At 51.4% G+C, this 11,319-nt stretch overlaps 1 long non-coding RNA gene across 1 annotated transcript in view; it reads right to left on the bottom strand.

Annotated features, from left to right (window-relative positions):
* Positions 1–10,757: 10,757 nt before the first annotated feature.
* The window catches only part of LOC143770364 (uncharacterized), a 64,555-nt gene continuing 63,993 nt past the window's right edge, over positions 10,758–11,319 (bottom strand). Inside the window, exon 4 of the long non-coding RNA XR_013214620.1 lies at positions 10,758–10,960. This is a non-coding gene — a long non-coding RNA (uncharacterized LOC143770364). The remainder of the gene's footprint in view (positions 10,961–11,319) is intronic.

Raw genomic sequence — 11,319 nt, 5'->3', positions numbered from 1 at the left:
TAGGCATATCAGGGGCTCTGCAAACGTAACATGATGCCCGCAGACCATTCCATCAAAGTCTGCATTTCAAAACGTCACTACTTCCCTTCCAAACCCCAACATGTGCCAAAACAGTGGTTTACCCCCACATATGGGGTATCAGCGTACTCAGGAGAAACTGGACAACAACTTTTGGGGTCCAATTTCTCCTGTTACCCTTGGGAAAATAAAAAATTGTGGGCTAAAAAATCATTTTTGAGAAAAGAAAAATTATTTTTTATTTTCATGGCTCTGCGTTATAAACTTCTGTGAAGCACTTGGGGGTTCAAAGTGCTCACCACACATCTAGATTAGTTCCTTGGGAGGTCTAGTTTCCAAAATGGGGTCACTTGTGCGGGAGCTCCAATGTTTAGGCACACAGGGGCTCTCCAAACGCGACATGGTGTCCGCTAATGATTGGAGCTAATTTTCCATTCAAAAAGCCAAATGGCGTGCCTTCCCTTCCGAGCCCTGCCGTGCGCCCAAACAGTGGTTTACCCCCACATATGGGGTATCATCGTACTCAGGACAAACTGGACAACAACATTTGGGGTCCAATTTCTCCTATTACCCTTGGGAAAATAAAAAATTCTGGGCTAAAAATCATTTTTGAGGAAAGAAAAATTATTTTTTATTTTCACGGCTCTGCATTATAAACTTCTGTGAAGCACCTGGGGGTTATAAGTGCTCACTATGCATCTAGATAAGTTCCTTGGTGGGTCTAGTTTCCAAAATGGGGTCACTTGTAGGGGAGCTCCAATGTTTAGGCACACAGGGGCAATCCAAACGCGACATGGTGTCCGCTAACGATTGGAGCTAATTTTCCATTCAAAAAGTCAAATGGCACGCCTCCCCTTCCGAGCCTTGCCGTGCACCCAAACAGTGGTTTACCCCCCCACATATGAGGTATCGGCGTACTCAGGAGAAATTGCCCAACAAATTTTAGGATCCATTTTATCCTGTTGCCTATGTGAAAATGAAAAAATTGAGGCTAAAAGAAATTTTGTGTGAAAAAAAGTACTTTTTCATTTTTACGGATCAATTTGTGAAGTACCTGAGGGTTTAAAGTGCTCACTATGCTTCTAGATAAGTTCCTTGGGGGGTCTAGTTTCCAAAATGGGGTCACTTGTGGGGGAGCTCCAATGTTTAGGCACACAGGGGCTCTCCAAACGTGACATGGTGTCCGCTAGCGATGGAGATAATTTTTCATTCAAAAAGTCAAATGGCGCTCCTTCCCTTCCGAGCCTTACCATGTGCCCAAACAGTGGTTTACCCCCACATGTGAGGTATCGGTGTACTCAGGAGAAATTGTCCAACAAATTTTAGGATCCATTTTATCCTGTTGCCCATGTGAAAATGGAAAAAATTGAGGCTACAATAATTTTTTTGTGAAAAAAAAGTACTGTTTCATTTTTACGGATCAATTTGTGAAGCACCTGGGGGTTTAAAGTGCTCACTATGCTTCTAGATAAGTTCCATGGGGGGTCTAGTTTCCAAAATGGGGTCGCTTGTGGGGGAACTCCAATGTTTAGGCACACGGGGGCTCTCGAAACGCGACATGGTGTCCGCTAAAGATTGGAGCCAATTTTTCATTGAAAAAGTCAAATGGCGCTCCTTCCCTTCCGAGCCCTGCCGTGCGCCCAAACAGTGGTTTACCCCCACATATGAGGTATCAGCGTACTCAGGACAAATTGGACAACAACGTTCGTGGTCCAGTTTCTCCTTTTACCCTTGGGAAAATAAAAAACATTTTCGCTAAAAGATCATTTTTGTGACTAAAAAGTTAAATGTTCATTTTTTACTTCCATGTTGCTTCTGCTGCTGTGAAACACTTGAAGGGTTAATAAACTTCTTGAATGTGGTTTTGAGCACCTTGAGGGGTGCAGTTTTTAGAATGGTGTCACTTTTGGGTATTTTCAGCCATATAGAACCCTCAAACTGACTTCAAATGTGAGGTGGTCCCTAAAAAAAATGGTTTTGTAAATTTTGTTGTAAAAACGAGAAATCACTGGTAAAATTTTAACCCTTGTAACTTCCTAGCAAAAAAAAAAAATTGTTTCCAAAATTGTGCTGATGTAAAGTAGACATGTGGGAAACGTTATTTATTAACTATCTTGTGTCACATAACTCTCTGGTTTAACAGAATACAAATTCAAAATGTGAAAATTGCGAAATTTTCAAAATTTTTGCCAAATTTCCGTTTTTTTCACAAATAAACTCAGAAATTATCGACCTAAATTTACCACTAACATGAAGCCCAATATGTCACGAAAAAACAATCTCAGAATCGCTAGGATCCGTTGAAGCGTTCCTGAGTTATTACCTCATAAAGGGACACTGGTCAGAATTGCAAAAAACGGCAAGGTCATTAAGGCCAAAATAGGCTGGGTCATGAAGAGGTTAAAAACATCTCCAGAATCCGACCTTTTCTCACGTTTGAAACTGCTAAGACTCTTACTGTCGCTCTTATTAACTCTCGTCTGGACTACTGCAACTCTCTTCTGATCGGTCTCCCTCTTACCAAACTTTCTCCTCTCCAATCCATCTTGAATGCGGCAGCCAGGGTCATATTTCTGTCCAACCGCTTCACCGATGCCTCCATCTTGTGCCAGTCATTACTCTGGCTACCCATTCGCTACAGGGTCCAGTATAAACTCATCTCTCTCACCCACAAAGCTCTCCACAGTTCTGCACCGCCTTATATCTCCTCTCTCATCTCTGTCTATCGCAGTACACGTGCCCTCCGTTCTACAAATGACCTAAAGGTACCTTCACATTAAGCGACGCTGCAGCGATAGCGACAACGATGCCGATCGCTGCAGCGTCGCTGTTTGATCGCTGGAGAGTTGTCACACAGACCGCTCTCCAGCGACCAACGATGCCAAGGTCCCCGGGTAACCAGGGTAAACATCGGGTTGCTAAGCGCAGGGCCGCGCTTAGTAACCCGATGTTTACCCTGGTTACCATCCTAAAAGTAAAAAAAACAAACAGTACATACTCACCTGCGCGTCCCCCGGCGTCCGCTTCCTTGCACTGTGTGAGCGCCGGCCCTAACAGCAGAGCGGTGACGTCACCGTTGTGCTTTTACTTTCACTTTAGGGCCGGCGCTCAGTCAGAGCAGGAAGCGGACGGCAGGGGACGCGCAGGTGAGTATGTACTGTTTGTTTTTTTTACTTTTACGCTGGTAACCAGGGTAAACATCGGGTTACTAAGCGCGGCCCTGCGCTTAGTAACCCGATATTTACCCTGGTTACCAGCGTAAAACATCGCTGGTATCGTTGCTTTTGGTGTCATACCTGACGATAAACGCCGATCTGACGACCAAATAAAGTTCTGAACTTTATTCAACGACCAGCGATATCACAGCAGGATCCAGATCGCTGCTGCGTGTCAAACTCAACGATATCGCTATCCAGGACGCTGCAACGTCATGGATCGCTAGCGATATCGTTTAGTGTGAAGGTACCTTAAGACTAACATCCCCTGTAATCCGGACCTCACACCTCCGTCTCCAAGACTTCTCTCGTGCTGCGCCAGCTCTCTGGAATGCACTTCCCCAGACGATCAGACTGATACCTAGCCCCGACCTATTCAAGCGCGCTCTAAAAACCCATCTCTTCAAGCAAGCCTACCACATCAATTACTCAGTAAACTAACTTTGCCCTGTTCCCTCCTTCCAAATATTATTCTGAATCTGCACCCTACTATTCATCTGTCTCCACACCCTCCATGCACATGATAACTGCACTTGATACTTGACTATTGCACTTAAACACACGGGCTGATGACCGGATCATGCAGCTTTATATGAAAACTAGCTATTGAACCCGTTCTACGCCCGGGTGGCGAGCATTTATATTGGTATATGGTCTCCATCCTGGTATGTGCTGCTCCCATCTTGCTCTCCCATCCTGTCATGTGCTGCTCCATCCTGCGCCCCCATCCTGTCATGTGCTGCTCCACCGTGTCATGTGTTGCTCCATCCTGCATCCCCATCCTGTCATGTGCTGCTCCACCGTGTCATGTGCTGCTCCATCCTGCGCCCCATCCTGTCATGTGCTGCTCCACCGTGTCATGTGCTGCTCCATCCTGCATCCCCATCCTGTCATGTGCTCCGATCCTGCGCCCCCATCCTATCACGTGCTGCTCCATCCTGCGCCCCCATCATTGCGGGTGGCTGTGCTGAGTGCGGGCGGCTGTGCTGAGTGCGGGCGGCTGTGCTGAGTGCGGGCGGCTGTGCTGAGTGCGGGCGGGCGGCTGTGCGTGGCGCTGCTGGGTGCGGGCGGCTGTGCTGGGTGCGGTGGCTGTGCTGGGTGCAGCGGCTGTGTGTGGCTGTGGGCAGCGGCTGTGCTGGGTGCGGCGGCTGTGCTGGGTGCGGCGGCTGTGCGGGGCTGTGCTGGGTGTGGCGGCTGTGCTGGGTGCGGCGGCTGTGCGTGGCTGTGCTGGGTGCAGCGGCTGTGCATGGCTCTAGGCGGCTGTGCGTGGCTGTGGGCGGCTGTGCGTGGCTGTGCTGGGTGCGGCGGCTGTGGACGGCTGTGCTGGGTGCGGTGGCTGTGCTGGGTGCGGCGGCTGTGCGTGGCTGTGCTGGGTACGGCGGCTGTGCGTGTGTAGGCGGCTGTGCGTGGCTGTGGGCGGCTGTGCTGGGTGCGGTGGCTGTGCTGGGTGCGGCGGCTGTGGACGGCTGTGGGCGGCTGTGCTGGGTGTGGCGGCTGTGCGTCGCTGTGCTGGGTGCGGTGGCTGTGCTAGGTGCAGCGGCTGTGCGTGGCTGTGGGCGGCTGTGCTGGGTGTGGCGGCTGTGCGTCGCTGTGCTGGGTGCGGTGGCTGTGGTGGGTGCGGCGGCTGTGCATGGCTGTGCTGGGTGCGGCGGCTGTGGACGGCTGTGCTGGGTGCGGTGGCTGTGCTGGGTGCAGCGGCTGTGCGTGGCTGTAGGCGGCTGTGCGTGGCTGTGGGCGGCTGTGCTGGGTGCGGCGGCTGTGCTGGGTGCGGCGGCTGTGCGTGACTGTAGGCGGCTGTGTGTGGCTGTAGGCGGCTGTGCGTGGCTGTGCTGGGTGCGGCGGCTGTGGACGGCTGTGCTGGGTGCGGTGGCTGTGCTGGGTGCGGCAGCTGTGCATGGCTGTGCTGGGTGCGGCGGCTGTGCTGGGTGCGGCGGCTGTGCTGGGTGCGGCGGCTGTGCTGGGTGCGGCGGCTGTGCGTGGCTGTAGGCGGCTGTGCTGGGTGCGGCGGCTGTGGACGGCTGTGCTGAATGCGGCGGCTGTGCGTGGCTGTGCTGGGTGCGGTGGCTGTGCTGGGTGCGGCGGCTGTGCGTGGCTGTGCTGGGTGCGGCGGCTGTGGACGGCTGTGCTGAGTGCGGGCGGCTGTGCTGAGTGCGGGCGGCTGTGCTGAGTGCGGGCGGCTGTGCTGAGTGCGGGCGGCTGTGCGTGGCGCTGCTGGGTGCGGGCGGCTGTGGGCGGCTGTGCTGGGTGCGGTGGCTGTGCTGGGTGCAGCGGCTGTGTGTGGCTGTGGGCGGCGGCTGTGCTGGGTGCGGCAGCTGTGCTGGGTGCGGCGGCTGTGCGGGGCTGTGCTGGGTGTGGCGGCTGTGCTGGGTGCGGCGGCTGTGCGTGGCTGTGCTGGGTGCAGCGGCTGTGCATGGCTCTAGGCGGCTGTGCGTGGCTGTGGGCGGCTGTGCGTGGCTGTGCTGGGTGCGGCGGCTGTGGACGGCTGTGCTGGGTGCGGTGGCTGTGCTGGGTGCGGCGGCTGTGCGTGGCTGTGCTGGGTGCGGCGGCTGTGCGTGTGTAGGCGGCTGTGCGTGGCTGTGGGTGGCTGTGCTGGGTGCGGTGGCTGTGCTGAGTGCGGCGGCTGTGCTGAGTGCGGGCGGCTGTATGTGGCGCGGCTGTGCGTGGCTGTGCTGGGTGCGGGTGGCTGTGGGTGGCTGTGCTGGGTGCGGCGGCTGTGGACGGCTGTGGGCGGCTGTGCTGGGTGTGGCGGCTGTGCGTCGCTGTGCTGGGTGCGGTGGCTGTGCTAGGTGTAGCGGCTGTGCGTGGCTGTGGGCGGCTGTGCTGGGTGTGGCGGCTGTGCTTCGCTGTGCTGGGTGCGGTGGCTGTGGTGGGTGCGGCGGCTGTGCGTGGCTGTGCTGGGTGCGGCGGCTGTGGACGGCTGTGCTGGGTGCGGTGGCTGTGCTGGGTGCAGCGGCTGTGCGTGGCTGTAGGCGGCTGTGCGTGGCTGTGGGCGGCTGTGCTGGGTGCGGCGGCTGTGCTGGGTGCGGCGGCTGTGCGTGACTGTAGGCGGCTGTGTGTTGGTGTAGGCGGCTGTGCGTGGCTGTGCTGGGTGCGGCGGCTGTGGACGGCTGTGCTGGGTGCGGTGGCTGTGCTGGGTGCGGCAGCTGTGCGTGGATGTGCTGGGTGCAGCGGCTGTGCTGGGTGCGGCGGCTGTGCTGGGTGCGGCGGCTGTGCTGGGTGCGGCGGCTGTGCGTGGCTGTAGGCGGCTGTGCTGGGTGCGGCGGCTGTGGACGGCTGTGCTGAGTGCGGCGGCTGTGCGTGGCTGTGCTGGGTGCGGCGGCTGTGCTGGGTGCGGCGGCGGTGCGTGGCTGTGCTGGGTGCGGTGGCTGTGCGTGGCTGTGCTGGGTGCGGCGGCTGTGCTGGGTGCGGTGGCTGTGCTGGGTGCGGTGGCTGTGCTGGGTGCGGCGGCTGTGCTGGGTGCGGTGGCTGTGCGTGGCTGTAGGCACCTATGCGCGGCTGTGCGTGGCTGTAGGCGGCTGTGCTGGGTGCGGCGGCTGTGCGTGGCTGTGCTGGGTGCGGTGGCTGTGGTGGGTGTGGCGGCTGTGCGTGGCTGTGCTGGGTGCGGCGGCTGTGCGTGGCTGTAGGCGGCTGTGCGTGGCTGTGCTGGGTGCGGCGGCTGTGGACGGCTGTGCTGGGTGCGGTGGCTGTGCTGGGTGCGGCTGCTGTGCTCGGTGCGGCGGCTGTGCTGGGTGCGGCGGCTGTGGACGGCTGTGCTGAGTGCGGCGGCTGTGCGTGGCTGTGCTGGGTGCAGCGGCTGTGCTGGGTGCGGCGGCTGTGCGTGGCTGTGGCGGCTGTGCTGGGTGCGGCGGCTGTGCGTGGCTGTGGGCGGCTGTGCGTGGCTGTGCTGGGTGCGGCGGCTGTGCTGGGTGCGGTGGCTGTGCGTGGCTGTAGGCACCTATGCGCGGCTGTGCTGGGTGCAGCGGCTGTGCGTGGCTGTAGGCGGCTGTGCTGGGTGCGGCGGCTGTGCGTGGCTGTGCTGGGTGCGGTGGCTGTGGTGGGTGCGGTGGCTGTGCTGGGTGTGGTGGCTGTGCGTGGCTGTAGGCACCTATGCGCGGCTGTGCTGGGTGCAGCGGCTGTGCGTGGCTGTAGGCGGCTGTGCTGGGTGCGGCGGCTGTGCGTGGCTGTGCTGGGTGCGGTGGCTGTGGTGGGTGTGGCGGCTGTGCGTGGCTGTGCTGGGTGCGGCGGCTGTGCGTGGCTGTAGGCGGCTGTGCGTGGCTGTGCTGGGTGCGGCGGCTGTGGACGGCTGTGCTGGGTGCGGTGGCTGTGCTGGGTGCGGCGGCTGTGCTCGGTGCGGCGGCTGTGCGTGGCTGTGCTGGGTGCGGTGGCTGTGGTGGGTGCGGTGGCTGTGGACGTAAGTGGCGTAAGAAACAAATAGCTGTGGCATGAAGTGCCACAGCCTCATGGCACAGCAATTTGTTACTTGCGGAGGGTGAGTATACTTACCTGTCCCGTTCCACCGACGCCATTCCGGGCCATGAATATCCCCCTGCTCCCGGAATCGGCGCCTGCGCAGTCCGCGCTTTCCGGCGCCATTTTCTTGAAGACACATTATTGCAGTGTGTCTTCAAGAAAATGGCGCCGGAAAGCGCGGACTGCGCAGGCGCCTTTTCCGGCACCAGGAGGACAGATTTTCGGTGTCCTCCTGGTGCCGGAAAAGGCGCCTGCGCAGTCCGCGCTTTCCGGCGCCATTTTCTTGAAGACACACTGCAATGTGTCTTCAAGAAAATGGCGCCGGAAAGCGCGGACTGCGCAGGCGCCGATTCCGGGAGCAGGGGGATAGTCATGGCCCGGAATGGCGTCGGTGGAACGGGACAGGTAAGTATACTCACCCTCCGCCTCCTGGCTCTTCCCTGTTTCTCTGTTGGAGATCGCGGTGTGCGTTCAGCGCTTACGCATACCGCGATCTCCTGGGAGCGTCGCTCTGTGGGGTCCAGACTGCGCCGGCGCTTGCGCTTGCGCAGTCTATAAAGGCTTCGGACAGAGTGACGCTCCCAACGTTATATTATAGATCCCTATTTATTATAATTGCCAGACCTGACATAACAAGCACTTTTCACCTATTGTGTCCCCCCATTTCCTTGTAGATTGTAAGCTTGCGAGCAGGGACCTCACTCCTAATGTCACTGTTTAAATTGTCTTAACTTGTATTGAATCTGTCTGTACATGTCCCCGCTTAATTGTAAAGTGCTACGGAATATGTTGGCGCTATATAAATAAAGATTATTATTATTATTAGTTATACCGCCGTCTGGGCGTTGTATGGCCCCAAGATCTTAGCAGCATATCTTAAAGGGGTTGTCTCACCCTATGGGTGAAAATGGGCAGTGAGCGATATCCCACCCCATATAGGTGCCATAGTCACAGGATAATCAAATCTTGGCCTTCAGGGAAATTTCAATAAGGGAAACTATTTCATAAAGCTAAATCTTCATACTACCAATGTGCAGTCCTCACTGGTAACCAGAAGGTGGCGACTCTCTTCCATGTCCAGAGCTCCAGCCCCAGCAAATACTGGGGGGGGGGGGGGGTAGTTAGAATCCCCCCAAAAAGCTTTTTATATATACCCTGTAGAGCAGATTCCATCAGAATCCACTTGAAAACATTGATAACAAGTAACATGCACTGTTTTTTTTTTCCAGCAGGCGTTTTTGGAAAACTATAAATGCTCAAAAAAAAAATTCTTGTAGGAGCACAAAAGAGGATTTCCCATAAAAATGAAGAAAAGTTTTCCAAGCGTTGCTGAAGTGTTTTTCTTTCTTTTTTTTTTCAGCCAAAAAATTTGAAACAATTGAAAAAATGTAATTGATAACGGTTTACTTTTACTACTTTTTAATATTATCGTTTGTTTTCAATGGACTAAAATATGAAAATAATGTAAAAAAAATGTATATCAGTATATGTTGGAGCTATATAAATAAATTATTATTATTATTATTATTATTATTATTATTATATAAATATATACTATACTATATAACTAAATATTATCATTATTATTATATTTTATAAATATATACTATACTATATAGATAAAGATTATTATTATTATTGTATAAATATATACTATACTATGTAAAGATTATTATTATTATTTTATAAATAAATAATATACTATATAAAAAGATTATTACTATTATTATTATTGTTACATTTTATAAATAAATACTATACTATATATAAAGATTATTATTATTTTATAAATATATACTATACTATATAAATAAAGATTATAATTATTATTATTATATTTTATAAATATATGCTATACTATATAAATAAAGATTATTATTATATTTTATAAGTATATACTATACCATATAAACTAATATTATTAATATATTTTATAAATATATACTATATAAATTACTATTATATTTGATAAATATATACTATAGAAATAAAGAGTATTATTATATTTTATAAATATATAATATACTATATAAATAAAAAATATTATTATTATTATTATATTTTATAAATATATACTATACTATAGAAATAAAGAGTATTATTATATTTTATAAATATATACTATATAAATAAATATTATTATTATTATTATTATTATTATATTTTCCACTAGGGAGAGCAGCTGCTGAAATTGGAATTGGAGTGGATCAGCTCCAAAAAACTCTTAAGGTTATGTTCACATGTGCGTTTTTAATGCTGTGGGGTTTTTTTTCTCGTTCATTAGAAAAATTATGCAAAAATACTGAAAGAATTGATAAAAAAAATCCGCAAGTAAAAGAATCAAGCGTCTGCATGAGATTTTTGAAATCTCATTCACTTTGCTGGTACTGAAAAACACAGAAAAAAAATCATCTGTTTGTGAGCATAGGTTAACCCTTTAAAAATAAACAGGTTTGTATCCTAAAGACACAAGTCAAAAGATAGCAATGGAGGGGTGATGAAGGAGGCGAGCCCCCCAGGATCTCCAGAAGTCATATTATCATTATATCACTCCTTCCATCCTACCCTGGTGACTTTTGATGGGCCCCTAAATATATGTGACCTGATGTGATGAGAGGTCGGACCCCCCACACTGTGTGATCATTGCCTCTGATGATCTCAACATTCCATTTGATGATGTCATCGCTTCCAACATTCCATTCCGGGGCTCTGAGCCCCATTGGCTCTCACGGGGTTATAGGGCTAAATGCTATCAGGTGTGGGTTAAATGATAACATACGATGGATTGTTACATTGTTGCACATTCTATCCATCTCACTCACACCTTCCATTGGTGCTGACTGCTGAGCCTTCCCTTCTGCCACAGAAGACCCTCCCTTCCCTTTAGATGAGCGGGTGACTTTTAGGTCATGAACTGATGACCTGGAGGTGACCTTTCGGCCTCAGACTGCCTTTCATGTAGCCCTGTGGGGGTCTGACCATTTTATCACTCCTAGGGTCTTGGTCCTGGTGCTCTTGAGTCTGTCTGTTTTACCTTTCATGATGCTTGGTGTGAACTTTTTTTTGGCTGTTTGTTTTCTGCTTTATTAATTCAATTGCTTTGATGTTGTGGTATTTGGACTTGGTGGTGGTGGGCTTTTAGTGTCAACTCACACTTGGCACAGGTAATACACCTATCGGGGAAGGTCGCCTGATGGCCAAAACTGCACCATCGTCTTCAGTTGAGTTGCTCATAACGTTTCCTGATCTTTCTTGGGTCATTTCAGTCCAAGAATGTTCTAGAAGACAGAAATGTAAGGTGAATAAGACACAAAGACAAAACAGGGATAACAGAAAACCTCTATCATACGAAACCACTAAACAACAATGGGGAGGAGGATAGGGACAGGGAGAAATAAACTAAATGGCAACAGGGGCCAGGAGATAAACACACGCGTACTATGGCAAACCACAGATCACTACTACAACCACTTACCTTTAGCACACAGCACAGAAAGGCAAATTTTTCACCAGAAGGGACAAGAAGATCTGACCAGTTTTTATAGGAAGAGGTAATGACCAGATCAGAAGCAGCTGAAATGGAGCTGCATTTTTCTGACCAGCATAGAAAAGGTTGTTAACCTCTTCAGAACCAGAG

This window comes from Ranitomeya variabilis, chromosome 4 (assembly GCF_051348905.1).
Source record: "Ranitomeya variabilis isolate aRanVar5 chromosome 4, aRanVar5.hap1, whole genome shotgun sequence".
NCBI lineage: Eukaryota > Metazoa > Chordata > Amphibia > Anura > Dendrobatidae > Ranitomeya > Ranitomeya variabilis.
Note: the sequence above shows the minus strand (reverse complement) of the source record. Positions and strands in the feature narration are given on the sequence as shown.